We start from the raw sequence: 16,353 nt of genomic DNA on the forward strand, positions 1-16,353 counted from the left end.
GAAAGCAGCGTCAGTCTCAGCCTCAGCTTGAACGCAGATGCAGCTCCCACCTTAGCCTCCATACAGACCTCAGCTGAAGCTCAGCACCAAGCCCAGCCTCGGCCCCATCCTGAGTCTGATCTCAGCGTGAGTTTCAACCACAATCTCATGGCCAATTTCAGCTCAGTTCTAGCTCCAACCTCTCCCTCAGTAGCGCTAGCGTGTCCTTTGGAAAGCACTGGCTCCTGTCACGTGTGGGGCAGGGCTCAGCCTCCGTCACAGGTGTTGGCTGTCCTGCAGGCCTGCCATCCTTTCCCTCACCTGCCTTAGGAAGGCAGGGGCGCTGTTGGCTCCCTGCGGTAACTCAGTAATCACTTCTCACACGTGTATCATGGTTACAGTTCACAAACCACATCCCTGTCCACCAGCCCCCAGCTCCTCTAATGGCTTGGGAAGCCGCATGCATTTCCTTAAGTTATAGAGGAGGAAATGGAGGTGACTTAGTGCTTTAGCTGGTTTGTGGCAGAGGGGGTGCTATAACCCAGCTCTTCTGACTCTTGAGTTCCAAGTTGTGCTCGTTCTTCCCGACCTGCAAGGAAGATGCAAGGGCTCCCGATTCCTCGGTGAGTGTGTGTGTGTATCTGTGACAGCTGCGGACCCCTGCTACTACCCCCAGCACCCTAGGGAGGTCTCCACTAAGGGACGTGAAAGAAGCAATCTCAACGTTTCCCATCCTGAGTTCAAAAGAACCTGTAAGGGAGAGAAGGTGAGAGAGATTGAAGACGCCAGAGTGTGGGTGGGGTTGAGGAGTTAGGGATTAGGGTCTTGGCAGGAAACAGAATTCACCTCAGATGGTTCACCTGCAGAGACTGTAATGGATCTGTTACTTACAAGGCATGGGTGGAGTTTGGGGAACAAGAGAGGCTGCCTGGCAATAGTTGGAAGCCCTTACCACACCTCTAGGGCTGACAGTCAAGGGGCAGAGAGGGTGTTATTGCAGCACAGTGAGGACTTGGTGCTGGGGAGAACTTGGGATGCCGGCGCGAGATGAGTCATGGAGAAACACAGCTGTGGCTAAAAATGGTGCCCAGGAGAGAGGGAGCAGGGAAGGAATCCCTGACCCCCCACCTCTCCCTCCGTGCAGTCTCCGCAAGGCCGCCAGCTGAACCTAACCCTACACGCAGGGCCTGTGGTCCTCTGGGGTCAGCCTCCCGGGGCATAGAGCAAGGCTGAGAAGGGCAGGGATGGAATCTGGAGCAGGGGATCAAGTGGGGAATACACAGCTCGAGGAGCAAAGAGACAGAGGAGCAGGTGGTCAAGGAGAGGGGGTCAAAGAGGAAGGGCGAGAGGTGGAGAGTGTGTGAGAGAGGCAGTGAGAAAGGGCTCAGCCTATTTGTCTGGGCAGGCCTGCTGAACCCAAATCCGGCTCGTCTGCATCTACTCAAACAAACTTCTGGGAAGTGAATGCCCGGAGCTGGCAGAGTGCAGAGAAGTCAGCAAATATGTGTGCGGTGGATTCCAAGCCTTCTGTTCCCAGCTCCTGGGAGGAGCAGCAGGGCCTCGGGTGTCCTCCCTCTCCCTTCTCGGTCCCCTTCTCACTGTTCCGATCCTGAGGAGTAGCCTCCACCACGGGCATATGGAAACACGGGGAGACTGTTTCCCTGGCAGGCCTGAGGTCCAGGGGAATACAAGTAACTCAGAAGTGAAGCTGGTCTCCGAGGCCGACACAAGTCTTCACACGCAGGGCCTGATGGCGCCCTCCCAGCACCTCCGGGAAGCATGCTGGGCGGGACTGTTGTTCCCTATTTATTACAGGTGAGGAAATGGAGACTGATAGGGAAGGACTTTCCCAAGGCTGGGTTCTGAGTCAGTAGTAGAGCTCTGATTGGGCCCAGGCTGAGTTTGAACTCTGACCTCACATGGAGCCCCCCCCCCCCCCCCCCCCCCCCAGTCCCAGGCTGGCCCTGAACATGGCCTCTGACTGAGCCTCACAGTACCTAGGCCAGGAGGTCAGAGGGGCCCAGGTCAAAGGCTGCCCTTGAGTACTTCCATAATAATGCTGCTGTGGACAGACTCCTAGAATACCTTTGAGGCTTGGGACTTTTCCTAAAGACTTTTATTAAAGGAAGATTTATGAAACTGCTTCTTCCTGAAACGCTTGTTCTGCTCTGGGCACCACGTGAAGTCCTTTACAGCAATTGTCTTGTTGAAGCCCCTGACAACTTGTAAGTTCCGTGCTGTCCTCCCCCTCACCTTGTGAGCGGAGGGACTGGGTCTGAGAGGTTAAACAGCTTTTACAGTATCCCCCAGTCAGCACGTGGCAGAGCCCAGATTCAAACCCAGGTCTCTCTGACTCTGTAGGTTTCCAGGGTTATGCTGTACTGCCTAAGAGAGAGCACCAGTTGTGGTTCTCCCCTCTTCTTTGAAAAACAAACACTCTACAGATCTCCAGCTAGGAGGGGTCACAGGTCTTCTGCCCTGGCCTGGACTGCATCTGGCAAGACCCAGCTGTGGCCTGTGATAGAAGAGACTGGAGAGAGTGTGGCCTTGCTCGACCCCCAGGGGAAGGAGAGGGATACAGAGGACTTGTGGGTCATGGAAGGAACATTCCCAGTCTTGCACAGGACAAGATATCTGTTGTCATTATACACCTGGGCACAGTCCACCACCTATGGCCATGTGTACAATGAGGGACCCCCCAAAACCTGGAATTATCTTCTGGAGGGCGGGCCCCTATAGTACAGGCTTCTCCTGCTAGGTGAGTGTTCTAGGAACCCATCTGTATCCGTGTGCCAGCTGGCGTTGTTGTGAGAGGCTGCGTTTGGCTCCAGTGAATTTTTTTTTAAGATTCTTTCAAAGCGTTTGTCCATTTCACGATGGGTGATTTATGAGCACACCTGTCCACACTGTGCTGAGTGTTCAGCAGATTTAGACCCAAAACAATGTGACTCTCATGCCCCACCCTCCCTGTTCACCTGATTTGCCCCTGAGCAACGTTTTTTTCATTTCCTCAGATGAAGAAGGTCCTCAAAGGGAAACATTTTGCTGATGCGGAAGAGGTGGAATAAAAAACGGCAGACATACTAAAAGGCATCAAAATTGACAAGTTCAAAAACTGTTTTGAGGGGTGGGGGGAGTGGAGGGGGGAAATGCAGACAACTGTAATTGAACAACAATAAAATAATTATTAAAAAAACTGTTTTGAGCAGCAGAAAAAAACATCTAGATAGGTGTATTACAGCAAATGGATAGTACTTGGAAGATGACTGAAGTTTAAACATGTAAGAATAAGTACACAAATTTAATAAATAAATTCCATCTTTTGGGTCCTCCCTCACATTAGTCAGGGTTCTCCAGGAAAACAAAACAATATGGAAACAGACTCCATCTGAGGGACTGGCTCATGTGTTTACAGCAGCCGAGAAGCCCCATGACGTGATGTCTGCACGCCAGAGGCCCGGGGGAGCCTGTGGCATAGTCCCAGTTGGAGTCTGAAGGCCCAGGAACCAGGAGCAGTGGGGTCTGAGGGCAGGAGGAGATGGGTGTCTGAGCTCTCACAGAGAGCAAGTTCACCCTTCCTCTGCTCCTTTGTTCTATTCAGGGCCTCACTGGATTGGATGATGCCCACCTGTGTTGCTGAGGGTTACCCTTGTTACTCTGCCAACTCAAATGCGAATCTCTCTGGGAATGCCCTCAGAGACATACCTAGAAATAATGTTTTACCTGCTACCTAGGCATGCCTAAGCCCAGTCTAGTGGACACATACAATTAGCCATCACAGCATGCCACACGCCTGTGAGAAGGTGCTGGGTGTATATAAGGAGTCTCTCCCTGCTCTCCTGGTGCCATGCACAGTGCTAGCCGTGTGAATGATCGATGAAAGCCCCCACTCAGAGCTGTGGGGAGAAGAGAGAGGCAAAGGGCACCTTCAGGAATTTTGGGTTAGGGATGAGCCCCCAGGGAGAGCCTAGGTCTCCTGCAGCATCTATTCCCCCAGGCAACCCCTTCCTGGGTCTCCCTGTACATCCACAACTCTCTTCTTGTGTCCCTTGCCCTAGAGGTTTCCAGAAAGGAGAAGGGGACTCAAAATCCTCACCTTTGCATCTATAGGACAGCCTGAGATGTGGCGATGCTGAGTCCAGAGACCTGGCATCTTTGTGATTCTGGGAAGCCCCTTGCCGTCTCTGGGCCTGCTTCCTCCTATGCAAAGGGAAGCAGTGGGCCTCAGAGATCCCTAGGATCCCTCCACACTGATTTTCCCGCTGGCCCTCCAGCTCTGAGCCACACAGCATCTTCTCATCCTGCTCCTCCCCTCCCAACTCCAACCTTCAGGCAGAGACTCTGGCCATGGTGCTGAAGGTGTCCACGGCCTCCACAGGGGCTGGGAGCCCTGGAGGTGAGCAACATACCCACCTCAGGATTTACGACGGCAGAGAAAAACTACCCTAACTGAACATGTACTATGTACCAAGTTTTCTGCTATTCCCTTTACATGTATCATCACAGTGACTGATCACAGAGGAAGAGATTATTATGGGGAAACTGAGTTTCGGGAGCTGTGGGGCCCATACCTTCCAGGAAGCAGAAGGCTGCCCTTCTGACTTTGGGTTTCCAGTAGCCCTGGCTCCCAGAAATGGTCCTGGACAATTAAGGGCAGCTGAGAAAACAGTGACATGCAGAAATGGTTGATAAAACTGTGAAGGAACGTCTGTTGGCATTGGTTCTGAGCCTGCGGCCAGAGATGAATGATTGAAACACCAGGCTTGTTAAAGCGAGAGCACATCTGATTTCTCTCTCCTGCACTGCATGCGATTTCGCTGGAGGGAAGTTAGCAATCAGCTAATTGACATTGAATTAACCATGAAACTCAGCCCGTGTCTTCTCTCTGAAGCGCTCTCCAGCAAGACTTTATCAAGGCTTTGAATTATTGATTATTACTTATAGCTCTGATGGGGTGATTTCCTTTTTATTTGTTTTCATGTTGGGTGTCCTTCATAAGTGTCCCTGAGAGTGGGAGGCACCAGGTGGCCGGGGTTCTTACCAGAGGGGCGGGGCAGGGGCAAGGAGACTGAGTCCAGAGAGGACAGGTCTGAACAGTTCATCCTGCCCCAGAAAAATAGGCCTGTGTTTGTTAAACCACCAGGTTTTGTGTTTTGTTTTTGCTGCTGTTACTGTAGCAAAGCCTAGCTTAACCTGACTAATCGGGGTCCTGAGGGTTGAAGTCCTTCCTGTTACCTCCTGACACCAAGTTCAGAGCCTGAATGAGCTGCGTTCCCTCCCCCGCCATCTAAACTCTATCTGTTAGGACTCTGATCGGATGTTTATTTCAGCGCCGTCAGGCACCTGAATTCTTCCACAACATCCAAACCAAGGGCTTTTTTCTTCTTGCATGTTCTTTCAACAGGAAAATCAGTCTTTCCTGAGGCAGTCTTTTCAAAAGTGCTTGGCTTTGACTTTCACCCTTGGAAGCATCTATGTACTTGTCTGCTGGTCTGGGCTCTCTCTTCCCCATGGAGTCCCATGGAGCAGTTTTGTTCTTCTTGTCCCATAACAGTCCTTTAAGAATCTGAAATTAGGTATCTGAGGCCTCTTCTCTTTTAGGCCAGACACCTTTTCAACTCTTCCTTGTAAGTCTAGATTTCAAGTCTCCTCTTCAACTTGGTCTTCTCTTTTGTTGGGAATGCAGTGTATGGGAGTATCTGTAAATGCACTGTCTAGCACTGGGGACAGCCCTCCAGACATGGCTTGAGAACGGTAGAACTAAACAGAAACATCACTTTCTTCAGCTTGGATATTAGATCTTCAGTGATGTAGCCCAGACGGGAGTGAATAGCTTCATTCTATAGCACACACACACATTTACTTCTTATTGAATTCATGTGCTCGTATCTCCCAGCTTCCTTGTGGCTGTGCAGAGCCATGTGATCGATCTGGCTGTGGTCTGTGAGCTGCAATTATATGTGACACTCTGGAATGAAACGCTGAAGAGCCGGTGAGTGACATTCCAGCTCTTTTTGCTTGCCATGGTGACCTGGAAGCTATGTGCTTCAGACAGTGTTGCTATAGGACAGGCAGCCTGCATCTCTGAGCCACCACCAGAAAGGGAGCTGCCATGAAGAGTTGCTGGGCCCACTGTGGACTCGTATGAGCAGGAGTAAACTTTCATGTGTTAAGTCACTGGCACTTTTGCCATAGTGCTTGTTGTTACTGTAGCACTGCCTAGCCAAACCTGACTAACAGGCCCACCATGCTGCTCGCTCACACTGGGCCTTAAGTTCTCCCTCATCACCTATGTGACACAGCAGGTGAAACCTGTCCTTCTTCAACCAGACCTCCCAGTGATTCATGTCTGTCCACTTTGAGCTCCTGCGGGTTAGAGAGCATGTTTTATTCTTTGTATCTCTCCCAGGACTGGCTGGCCACACAGAGGGCATTACTCTTTGCAGAAGGAAGAGAGTAAGAAAAGGAATCCTGGACCCATCAAGATGGAGGCAGAAAATATCCTCTCTGGAACGAGGCAGTGCAGAATCAAATCTCTACTTGCCCCACTGACCAGCTGTGTGCCTCTTGACCAGTTACTTATTCTCTATGCAGATCTACCAAATAGAGGAAGTAGTCCCAGTCTTTCAGAATCTGAGTATGTAACACTATATTTTATTAAATGTGCCTGCCACACTGTATGTTGTAAGTGCCAGAAGTCATCATCACCGTCATCATCATTGTCATCATCAGTGAGATCAGGGGAAGTTGTAGTCCCATCCATCCAGGTGGGAAGCAGACAGGAGGATCATCCAGGAAGGGTCTTAGCCCAAGCTGGTAACAGGTGGGGATTTTGCAGTTGAAGGATCAAGGAGACCCTCGTGGATTCAGACATCCCTCTGCAGATGCTCACACGCCTCCCTCCCCTTCCTCACTGGACTTTCACTCAACTGAAATGTTTGGCCTGAGGTGCAGCTTGTCACATCTCTCCGGTTGGTTCCTCTGGGACAATTGTGCTTGGTTCCAGCCGAAACCTGGGTGAGGGGATGGTGAAGAGCCATGTCTCTCTTCTGGCAGGTGTTCAGGGTGCAGGGGAGGGCAGGGGGCCTCTGGACACATGCCACATTAGAGATGGACTGCACGCATGGGCAGATGTTATCTAAAGATGGCATTGGTGTGCCATACACACAGGTTACCCCAGACAAACGTCACCACACATGCACATCATTTTGGATGCCCAATGGCCTTGTGGGTGAAGAGAAGAGAGAGAGATTATATTTTTTGAGTCACATGTCCAAGCTTTAACTGATATCTGTTATAATCCTCACAAGTCCATGTGATAAGGATTATTATTCACATTTGAGAGAGAAGGAAAGTGAGGCTTAGTAAGTGTTTCAGCTGGGCACTGAGTCCAGGTTTGCTTAACTTCAAAGCCTGTCCTCTTTTTAATCACCAACTACCTCCCAAGACTTGTCCTCTGCTCAGTCTTTCACTGCCCTTCACCCTGACAAATGTATAATTTCCTTTGTTCCCTAAAATATTTCAGAAGCACCCGGCACTGTGGTGTGTTCCGATCCTCAGTTTCCCGTCCTGGAAACGGGGATAATAACAGCACCTACCTCTCAGGGTTGTTCTGAGGACTAACTGGGTTAACACACACAGACATTTAGCACAGCGTGAGCAATACTGCAGTATTAGTCATTAATATAATATTGGCTAACACATATGGAGTGCTATGTTTACTATGTCCCAGGTGTGGGGCTAAGTGCTTGCTGCATTTTATTTCACCCTCAAAATGACCCTTGAGACAGGTGTTAGTACCTTCAGTTTCTGTTGGGGACATTGAGGCTTCAGAGAAGTTAAATGAGTTATCCAAGTTCACACACTGAGAAAGCGGCAGTGCGGGAGTCTGATTCCTGGTCGTCTGAGGCTGCGCTGTGTGAGGTCAGAGCAAGGAATGATAGTAATGTAGGGGTAACTTCCACGTGGTTTATCACATGCCAGGCATGGGGCTAATGTGTATACAGTCTCAGTCTTCAAAAGTTCTACAAGGAGCTGGATTTTGCACACACGAGAACTAGAGTAAATATAAGTAGGTACCTTACTCAAGATCTCAATGCCAGGAAGCTGCCGTGTGGGGACCTGAGCCCAGGCTGTTGAAAACCCTGCACTCAGCCATGTAATCGCCTTAAGGTCTGGGAAGATGTAGGTGTTATATGTCCTGCAACTACATTGTGTTACTTGGATTACAAACTGTTTGCAAAATGCACACTGGAAACAAAAGGACTCAGGAAGTTTTACGAGGAAGGGATACATAAAGGCGTATTAGGCAAAGGCCAATGCAAAAGAGGTAGGTGGTGAATTGCTGGCCTTCCAATGGCTCCAGGTGCTTTGAGCAGGTCACAACCAGTCTGATTCAGCTTCATCCAGTCTTGGCCAGCTCCATACATTTGAGCTGGTCCCAACAGGCCTGGCTTGATCTGAGCCAGCTTGAATCAGTTAGATCTAGTGGCAGCCGTTTGGGATCAGCCTGAACTGGATTGACCTAGTTTAAGCCTGTTTGTCTCTTCAGGTTGACTTCCCGTTCAGCCTTAGAGTTTTGACTCCCTGTGGACGTTCTTCTCTTGGACTCCCTGGTTGGATGGCATTGGTTGGGACACTAGTGAGAGAGAAAGTGTAAGTAAATTATTAACCTTACAGGGGCCAACTCTTGGACTCTTGGGCGTCTGCAGCTGGAAGACCTCAGCTGGTGGGCTCTGGCTTGGCCAACTCTGCCAGAGTACCCCCTCTGCAATTTCTCTTCCCACCCTGTCCCCTTCCCGCATGCTCTTCCCACACTTTCCTGTCCTAGAAGTTGACTTTTCCTTCAGTTTTGTCTTGAAGGTGCAGACCCAGAGGATCTGAATGTCCCTGAGCGGTGGGGCTTATCATGTGTGGGTGGTGCCCCCTGTACTGGGTGACTGAGAGTGTTACTCACTTCATTCTCAGGCCCTGACACAGATGTGACTTGCGCCACTACACTGGCAATTCAATTAAGCATTGATGTGCATGGGGGCTGGGGAAGGAAGGTGGGCAGCAAGGGCAGGTGCTAGCTAATGGGATGCCATATCGCATTATCATCCTGTAGGAACCATGCCCCTTCAGGGAGTGAGCACCAAACAGGTCTGGGGCACGGGGCCTCCATGCAGCCTGGTCCCCTGTCCTGGGCTTGCTGCTCTGTTCCCAGCTGCATTGGGTGGCGATGGAGCTGAGGGACCGGTCAGGCTCAGGAAGAGTTGGAAGTCTAGCTCCTCTGGGACTGGTCACCTCCCCCTTCCCTGTGAGTGCTGTGCCTCAGGCTGTGAGTGTGTTGGTTGGAGAACAGGGATGGCCACCTGGTTGGGAATTTGTGTCCTCAGAATTAAAAGGAACTTGTCTAACACACTTATCCACGGTCATGCAGAGGAGCCAGCCCGCGCTCCTCCCACAGACCTGTGGGACCCATTCTGTGTGTAGAGAGGGAGTAGGGTAGGGAGAAGGAGGGCCTTCTGCCTCCAGGCCAGAGCTTCTCTACCATGCTTTGCACTGCTGCAGCCTACACTGAGGGTGGACCCCGCTCCTGAGAAGCAGTCCTGCAGCTCGCTCCCCCACGGCTGCGCGCTGCCCCCTCCACTTGTCATGAGGCAGGGCATGCCAGGGCTCTTGGGGCCCCAGAGGACACTTCCTGTTGGGTTCCAGTTCTCCAGGTCCTCTGAGGATGGATGGGGGCCACAGAGAAGGTGGTGATGGGTTTATGCAAATTAATCAAGGGGGGGAATCTGAATGAACTATGTCAGGGGTCCATTTTGTCCTGGGGTCAAGACTGACCTTAGGCGCCCAGGGACCCAACTGAGCCCAGAAACAACGGTGTGCAGTGACTGCTGACCATGCCCAGAGACCAAGTGTGCCCAGGAACCAGCCATCCAGGGAATGGCTGTGCCTGTGGAGTGACAATGCCTGGGGATCCGCTGTGCCCAAGGGCTGACTGTGTCCAGGACCACCTGTTCTCAGAGACCCCGAGAGGCTGCACTGTGTTTGGAGGGGGCCCATCTGTGCCCAGGGAGCTACTTTGCTTACTGTGACCTGGGACTGATTATGCCAGAGAACAGCTCTGCCCAGAGGCCGACTGCACATGGCCTGACTGTGCTCAGAGACTGTTTCAGGGAACAGCCGTGTCCAGAGGCTAGCATTGCCCAGTAAACGGCCATGTTCAAGGGTGGCTGTACCTGGTGAACCAGCTGAGCCCAGGGACTGGCCCTGCCCAGGGCTGGACAAGACCCAACGAAGAACTAACTGAATTTGGAGTTCTAAGCCCCACTGTGCCAAGGTACCAGCTGTGTCAGGACGCTAGCTGTGCCCAGGGACTATGGGGAGGGGGCAGAGACTCTTCTGTGTGGAAGTAGAGTGCTGCCCAGCTGCATGGCACCATGCCTGGGATCCCCGGCCCTCACTGCAGACAACCTCAGGCTCCCCATTTGGGAGCCTGGTGACTAGAGAAGGAGGGGACACAGAGCTATTGAGCACCTATTATGTGTCAGTACATGCTGGGTCCTTCCTTCTCATTATGTCATTTCACCTCCCAGATGACAGCAGGAACAGAGGTTCACGGAGGTGGAAGTTCTTTTCTGGTCTCTCTAACTTCAGAACTCTTAGGCATGCCGCTCTTCTGCCCATAAGGCTGTGGGCTTCCCAGAGACCACATCGCCTCCCTGAGAGGAGGGAGAAATGGAGGCCTCTCCCATCTTACAGAAGAGGAACCGGAAAAGGAGCAGACGCAGACATCCAGTCCGTACTTGGCGAGTGGACCCTGCTCATGCCAGTGGCCCTGACTCTGCAGGCCGGAGAGGGGCACTTGGCAGGCCTGGGAGGGAGGGCTTCCTGCAGGCTGCATTCCTGGTTGCTGTCTTGGAGGCAGGCAGGCCGGGGTGTGGAGGCCGGCTGCTTCTTCACAAGCGCCCTTTCATGATGCTCAACAAGGCTGCTTCAGAGCCCAGACTCGGCTGTGCAAACACGCACATCTGGGCTGCTGGCCGGAGCAGAGCAGCGGAACTCCCCACAGCTGGCCAGCTGCTCCTGACCTTCTGGACAAAGGGAGCTTTGGCCCTGTGGGGGCTTCCAGGGAACTTGGGGCTCGGAAGGGTACAGCCCTCACCCAGTCCTCCGCGGGGAGCAGCCCTCTCTGGCTGCCGCCTGTCGTTTTCATTGGGACTGGAACTCTGATGCTGCCAGCATTTCCTGCTTAGGTCGCGCCCTTCTTCTCCCTCTTGGGCCAGCACTCAGCCAGGCCAGGGGAGAACAGACCGAAGGCTGCAGGCAGAAAGGGATTGAGGTGTGGGCACAGAGCCTCTGAGCAGCCGCCCCAGTCTGATCCCTGTCCTCACAGAGCTTACAGCATCATGGTTTTCAGGTTCCAGGCCCCGTTCTTGGTGCTTTACATATTTTAACTCATTTCATCCTTATAATAGCCCTATGAGGGAGGTATTGTTGTTATTCTCATTTTACAGATTAGTTACTTGAGGCACTGAGAGGCTAAGTGACTTGCCCAAGGTCACAGAGCTCAGAAGTGGCAGAGCCAGAATTTGAACTCTGGCAGTGTGCATTCTTGACAATGGTGTATATTTACAGATCACTCCAAGGGCAGTGCCAGGGAGTTGGGGTGGGGAGGGGGATGTCATGGCGGGGATAGGAGCTGAGCTCAGGAAGGCCGCTTTGGCTGCGGGTGGAGGGCAGATCTGAGGGTGTAGACCAGAGGCCTTCACACAGAGAGATGATGGCCATGTGGCCTCGATTAGGGCAGGGCAGTGGGCATGGGGAGAAGAGGACGGGTTTGGGAGAACGGTGGTCCCAGGCAGCGGCATGGGTGTGAGGGTGAGGGTGAGGGTGAAGGGCAAAGTGAGGACTACTCCTGTGTTTGGGGAGTGAGCTGGTTTGGTCCTAGGTACCCTCTTCACGTGCCTGGCAGGACTACCTTGCCTCCTGCCTCAGGGAAGGGGTGGGAGGGGGTAAGGGGGGGCCCTTGGGGCATGCTTCGGACCTTTCGTTTCTGTTGTGCTCCAACTGCCAGGAGCGTCCCTGAGGTTCGGGGGAGAGGAGGTTGGTGGTTCAGTGCAGGGAGCCCCAAATTGGCATCAAACACGATGCAAACCCTGGCTCCTCCTCTGATAGGCGGTGAGACTTTGGGAGAATCGCCTGTGTCTCAGAGCCTCCATTTCTTCTGAGATTGGGGAGATGGTGCCTCCCTCGCAGGGCCCGAGTAAGATGGGGGACGTGGAACGCGACTGCAAAGGGAAAGGGCTGAGGAGCAGTTCTCGCTGCTGTTGCATAGCATCGTTTGAGGCTCCCTTTCATGTGATGGGGAAGACTCAGGGGGCCTGGACTCTCTAAGATGTCACGTGATGCCGGACATGCCTTCTGCATGGGGCCTCCATCTCCTGCTCCAGGCTGTGCGCCCCCATGGGAGGTAGAAGAGCTGGGGCCATCCTGCCAGGCAGGTGGAGAGAGCACTGCTGCCTGAGGTTAGCACCTGGAATGGAGCTGGCCAGAAAGGGCATGTCTCATTCATTCCAGGTCTTTCTCTCATTTAGCAAACGTGTAACTGAACATCTACTAAGTGCCAGACCCTGCCGGGGGCTGCAGTATGGTGATGAAACAAGGTCTGCAAAGTTCCCCCAAAGCTCACTTGACAGTGGGGGCTGAGGGTATAGCACCAAGTAAAACAAATCAGCAAAGAGGACTGCAGCCAGGGGTGCTACGAAGACAAAACCCCCAGTGACGTAAGAGAGCGATGGGAGGGGGCTTCTTTAGATGGGGTGTCCAGGGGCAGTCAGGGGGAGTCCCCCTAACATGGCAGCAGGTGAGACCTGGCTGATGAGAAGAAGCCAGCCTAGAGAAGCTAAGGGACCACTGGCCAGCAGAGGTGACTGGCAAGGAAGGAGGAGTGTGGTAGCAGAGGCAGGGAGGGGTAGGAGAAAGGCCAGCTCTTGTTGGGCTTTGCAGGCCCTTTTAAGGAGTGTGAACTTTACTTTAAGAGCGATGGGAAGCCTTTGAAAGGATTAAAGTCAGGGCATGGCATAATCCAGTGCGCTGGTTTAAAAGGTTACTCCAGCTGCTGTGCAGAGAATGGACTGAATGGGGAAAAGAATCGTGATGGCTGTCCATCCACCCCGGCTCCCCCTTCGGCCCCAGTTACCACTCCCCCCACCACCCTGGGGACCACCCCTCCTCAGCTGAGGCATTACCTGCTCTCCTTGTGCCCCTATCCCTCTTCCAGACCAGGGGTTCCTGTGTGGCATGTTCCCCAGAGAGCACCCAGACCCCTGAGGCCAAGGTCCTGCTGGCTGACCCAGGCAGGCTGGGCTGGAAGCCTGCAGGTAAGGGCCCAAGTGCAAGGACAGTGGGCGTGGGCCTGGCTGCCCTGCCAGCTCCCACCCAGTGCAGGGCAGGCCCCCAACCCCCACCCCACATGGGGCTTTTGAATTAGAAAGTCTTAACTTTTTCTTTTAAATGGCAGCTCTGTGTACTGTACATGGTAATTAATACATTAGCATTTATGCAAAATACCATCACAGCCGGGCTGGTATGTCAGCTGCCTTCCTGAGCTGCAAAAATGTGAGCGCCCCGAGGTACCTCAGACAGGCCCCCGCCCCTAGCAGACAGCTCCGTTTGACCTGCTCCCTTCGCGAGAGCGTCTCAGGGAGCGTGTTGGCACGTGTGTGCCTGTGTACGCGGCCAGTTTGTGTGCCGCTTGTGAGGGTTGGTGGGTATGCCTGTGCTTCCTCGTGTGTTCACGCACACATGCTGCCTGTGTTCATAGGAGTGCATGCCTGTGTCTGTGTTCCTGTGTGTCAGGCTGGGTGTGGCTGCATAGGAGTGTGGTTTTATACATGTACACCTCTGCACCGTGCACGTGTACACTCCTGTGTGCCTTCGCGCATGTCTGTGGATTGTGCACTTGTGACTGGGATGTGTGCATGGATCCGTGTGTCTGTGCATGCCTGTATACACTTGTGTGTGCATGCCTGGGTACACGTTCGTGTGTGTTGGCATGCATCCGTGTGGGTTATGCATGCATGTGCCTATGTGCTAAAATATGTAAGTTCCTGTTCACAGCATACACCATGGATGCTCATATGTAAGCGCACATGTGTGAGTCATTAGGTACTCAGTGGGGTCTGCTGTTTGTGTGTGTGTATCTGTGTGTTAGTGGGATGAAGTGTGCTTCTATACATGTTTGGATATTCTCGTGCTCATTCCTACAGACGCTGACGTGTGTGTGTGTGTTGTACGAAGTGCTTGCTCAGGTGGTTCGGAAACGAAGTTGTGATGCAGTGGAAAGAACAGCCCGCTGGAAACAGTGACGTCGGTGACATCCGGGTTAAACCTTACCTCCACCCTTTGCTAGCTCTGGGGCGATCTCTCCACCTCTTGGCCCCTCAGTTCACCCATCTGTGAAATGGGACTGACCAAACCTACCTTTCTTGTAACAACAATATAAGTGTTCACTGGGCACCGGATGCCCTGCACTTAAGGAGCTCACAGTGCAGTGGGAGAGAGGAGTCCACAGATAGGCAGTGACCAGCAAGGTTAACAGGGCGAAAGCACAGGGTGATTTTTTGGGGACCTTCGTTCAGCTTTGAGTAGTTGATAGGGGTGGGGAGGAGTTAGGGACAGTGTCTCTGAGGAGGCGATGGTTGAACAGAATCTTGGAGGATGAGTAGGACAATTAACCAGATGAAGAAACCGAGAAGAGTTGAACCAGCAAGGGGGCACAGACATGGAGTTGTGACACAGCCCAACCCATGCGAAGTGGCTGGAGACCAGGAGGAGTTGCTGGAAAGAGGGGAGCTGAAGTGGGTCATCTGTGTGTCTGCAGGGCAGTGGGGAGCCAGTGAAGGCCTTTACGAAGGGGAGGGCCAGCATCAGAGCAGAAGCATCACTCTACCTTCTGCAGGGAGGAAGGACCAGGGAGGGAGGCAGGACAGAAGCTGTATCACAAAAGACGCTGAGTGTCAGGCTAAGGAGCACAGATTCCCCCACAGGTGATGTGGAACCACAGAATATGGCTTTTAAGCAGAGGAATGACTGGTGAGTTTTGTGTTTTATAGAAATCCCCCTGGGTACTAAATATTGGATCCTGCTGAGGGAGGCCAGGGCTAAGAGAGGCCAGTGATGTGGTCTCTTGTGGCTTAGTTTGGGGTAATGACCATGCTGCAGATACCTCTCAAATGTATCTTAAGGAAGGGGTACCAAGCCTTTTTAAATTAAGGCACGCACAGAGCAGGCAGCAGGGGCCCTGGTTTCAACCCTGTGTGCCCTGCCATATCTTGCCCTGTGACCTTGGCTTGGCCAAGTCAGTTAGTTTCCAGGGCTTTACGTGGTGCTTGGGCAAGGAGACCCACAGGATGTGATCCAGAAAGAAAAAGGGGATGTTGGGAAGGACTTTGCTTCACTCACCTCTGTGGGAGAGAGTCCCCTCAGGGCAAGGGAGGGCCAGGAAGGGGGGCAACATCCTCCCTCCTTCCCTCTGCTTGTCGGGAGGGTGAGGACGAGGACAAGGACGAGCTCATGTATTTTCATGCTGCGGCCTCGACACTCAGCCCCACAGTCCCAGCTCACAGAGGCTGGGAGGCTGCTCTGGGGTGGGCTGACCTCGCCCGCAAGCAGACACTCTGCTATTGTTCAAAATGGAATTGGTCCCAGGAAGCTTGGAGCCTGCGAAAACTGCTATGAATTTTGCAAAACAGCTCAGAGGCGGTAAAACATGTCAGAAGAATCAAATGCGGAAATCCCTGTTTAGAAGCTGCACTCTGGACAGGGCATGAGGTGGCTGGAGAAAGGGTGAGACGGGCGCAGCCCGGAATGTCCCTCCCCTGCTGCGTGGGGGGAGAGGGCCCCGCAGCCCCCGGGGCTCAGCTTCTGTCCCGGTCATCTGGCATCCCCATCTTTTCCCAATGTATGTCTACTTCTTTTTCTTTTGAAAGCAGCTTTACCATTTTGTAAAAAGGGATACATATGCTCGTTGCAAAAAATTCAGACAATGTGGAAAAGTTCAAAGAAAAATGGAAAAATCACCTCAGATTTCACCATCCAGAGATAACCACGTAACATGTTGGTGAACGTCCTTCCAGACTTCTCTCTGTGCATAAAGATACACAGATAGACTCCACGCTTGCAGCGCCGCCCTGAGTAGGATCAGACTTGCATTCATTCATTCATTCATTCATTCACGCTACAAATGTTTATGGAGTGTATTCTACGTACCAGCCCAGTGGTAGGCTGGGGATAGAAATGATGAATAAAACAACATGGTCAGTCCCTGCTTTTATTGAGTTCACGATGTAGTGAGAAGACAGAGCATCCAGCCCCAGCCAGCAGGGC

General features: G+C 52.6%; 1 long non-coding RNA gene across 2 annotated transcripts in view; it reads left to right on the forward strand.

Moving 5' to 3' along the window:
• The first annotated feature begins 8,548 nt into the window (after positions 1-8,548).
• LOC123479086 (uncharacterized) overlaps positions 8,549-16,353 on the forward strand; it is a 31,555-nt gene continuing 23,750 nt past the window's right edge. Inside the window, exon 1 of one of the 2 annotated variants that reach the window (XR_006654575.1) lies at positions 8,549-8,634. This is a non-coding gene — a long non-coding RNA (uncharacterized lncRNA). The remainder of the gene's footprint in view (positions 8,635-16,353) is intronic. The other variant, XR_006654576.1, reaches the window with a different exon arrangement.

This window comes from Desmodus rotundus, chromosome 3, assembly GCF_022682495.2.
Source record: "Desmodus rotundus isolate HL8 chromosome 3, HLdesRot8A.1, whole genome shotgun sequence".
In the NCBI taxonomy this organism is placed as follows: Eukaryota; Metazoa; Chordata; class Mammalia; order Chiroptera; family Phyllostomidae; genus Desmodus; species Desmodus rotundus.